The following is a 2,779-nucleotide window of genomic DNA, read 5'->3' as shown; positions in this document are numbered from 1 at the left end:
CAGAGACACAAGTCTCCATCAGCAGCAGCAGGATCCAAATGCCAATTCCTTCTTTAAAAGATATTTGCGTGCTTTGGAGAACAATGCCTGTCATTGCTTCAGAACCAAGAGTTGCTCCCATTTCCCGGCTCCATCAAGAAAGAATAGGCTTTATTCTTCTTCCAGAAATAAACCTAGAGCTATAAATTATTAGCCAGATGACAATGTACCTTCCTCTTTGAGATGTTGCAAACTCTAAAATTATATTCATGTGATATACCCACGTCTGTATTCTTCCCTTTTGAGCTTACATCTTGGGGTGTTGCCATGAGGTGAATGTTGGAAATTTGGTATCTTGGCACCAAAATCAAGGATTATTCATTATTCATTTAAATGAATTTAAGCTTTCCTTAAAATATTTATATGTTTAAAAAAATCCTTTATTTAAATATATTCCACTGAATATTGAACTCAGTCATTTTTGTGATTCATTTCTGATTCTTTCCATTGTTTATATGTGAATTACATATTTACATGTATGTATCACTTTAGATTATTCTATATACACATTCCTATACATTCTTTGGAGAAATGTTTATTCAAATCATAAGTCCTTTATCAGAAATGTGTTTTACAAATATTTTCTCTCAGTCTGTGGTTTGCCCTTTTCATTTTCTTAATGTCTTTCAAAGAGCAAACATTTTAAATTTTGATGAAGTCCAATTTATCAATTTTTATTTTACAGCTGGGTTTTTTGTGTCCTGTGTAAGAAATCTTTACCCAACCTAAAGTCTCCAGGATTTTATCCAATGTTTTCTTTTAGAAGTGTCATAATTTTTGCTTTTACATTTACCTTTATGACCATTTAGTTAGTATCGCATATATGAAGTAAGGGTCATAGTTCAGACCTTATAAATATCCAGTTGTTCCATTACCATTTGTTGAAAGAGCTGTACTATTTTTACATTGGTGCCTTTGTCAAAAATCAAGTGATCACATATATGCGAGCTGCTTTCTGGATTCTCTCTGTTGTTCTATCGATCTATATGCCTCCTCCTATGCCAATATCACACTGTCTTAATTAGTATAGCTTTATAGGAGGCCTTGAAGTCAGGTATTATAACTCCCCAAGTATGCTTTTATGTTTTTCTTTATTTCACTGGCTATGACTTCCAATACCAGGTTTAATAAAAGTGGTTAAGAGGAAAGCTTCAGTTTTTTCCTATGAAGTATGATTCTAGCTGTAGGTTTTTTGTAGATGCCCTTTATCAGATTAAAGTGGTCAATTTGCTAATATTTTATTTAAATTTTTTCACCTATGTTCCTAGAAAATATCACCCTATATTTTTCTTGTGATGCTTTTGTCTGGCTTTGATGGGAGGGTAATGCCGGCCTCATAATACAACTTGGGAAATATTCCTTCCTCTTCTATTTTCTGGAGGAATTTGTGTAGAAATTGTATTGTTTTTTCCTCAAATATCTGGTAGAACTCACTTGCAAAGCTATCTGCTCCTGGAATTTTCCCTGTGGGAAGGTTTTTAATTAAAAATTAATTTCATTTAATAGATAATAAATAATAGATCAATAAAATTATCTATTAATTTTAAGTAAGTTACTTAAGTAATCTAATTTTTCTTGAATGAGCTTTGGTAAAATATATTTTAAGGAATATGTCTGTTTCATCTAAGTTGCTGAATTTATTGGCATAATGTTGTTTATAATTTTCTCTTATTAACATTTAATGCCTGTTGGATAAGTAATTATATTCCGTTTTTCATTCCTGATATTGGTAGTTGATGTCTTCTCTCTTTTTTCCATTGTTTGGCTGGAAATTTATCAGTTTTATTGATTCTTTCTAAGAACAATCTTTTGGTTTTGTTGATTTTCTCTGCCTTTTTTGGTTTGTTTTCAGTTTCATTGATTTGTGCTCCCATTTTTATTATTTACTTCCTTCTGTTTGCCTTGTGAATAATTTGTTCTTCTTTTTCTAGTTTATGCCAGAACTTTAGATTATTAATTTGAATCCTTTCTTCTTTACTAATATAAGCACGTAAGGCTAAAATTGTCCTTCTAAGTACCACTTTAGTTGCATCCCATAAATTTTGGCAAATTGTGTTTCCATTTGTATTCAGTTTAAAGTATTTTCTAGTTTTCTTTATAGTTATTTATTTAATTCATAGATTATTAAGTGTGCTGGGAATTTTTTTGATATCTTCATTTTATTTCTACTTAAATTCCATTGTCATCAGAGAAGATATTTTGTATGATTTTTGTCCTTTTAACTTCATAGAGACTTGTTTCAAGGCCCAGAATAGGGTCTATCTTGGTATATGTTTCCTGTGGATTTTAAAAATATGTTTATTCTGCTATTGTTGGATGGAAGGTTTTATAACTCTCAACTGGATCAAGTTGGTGGATAATGTTGTTCAAATCTTCCATATCTTATTCATTTTCTGAACATTTATTTATCAATTATTGGAAAAGGGGAGTATTAAAATGTCCTATTATAATTGTGGATTACTCTATTTCTCCTCTCAATTTTTGCTTAATTTTAAAACCTTAAAAATTAGTTGCATACACATTTAAAGTTATGTTCTCTTGATGAATTAACTCCTTTATTATTATAAAATGTCCCTCTTTTTCCCCAGCAGTATTCCTTGTTCTGAAGTCCACTTTGATACTGCTATAGCTACGCCAGCTTTCTTTTTTCAGTGTTTGCATTGTATATCATTTTCTCTCTTTTACTTTTAACCTATCTGTGTATTTATGTTTAAAGGAGCTTTCTTTGTTAACAACCTAT

This window comes from Hylobates moloch, unplaced genomic scaffold, assembly GCF_009828535.3.
Source record: "Hylobates moloch isolate HMO894 unplaced genomic scaffold, HMol_V3 SCAFFOLD_12, whole genome shotgun sequence".
Lineage (NCBI taxonomy): Eukaryota > Metazoa > Chordata > Mammalia > Primates > Hylobatidae > Hylobates > Hylobates moloch.
The sequence above is the reverse complement of the archived record's forward strand: the minus strand, read 5'-3'. Positions refer to the sequence as shown.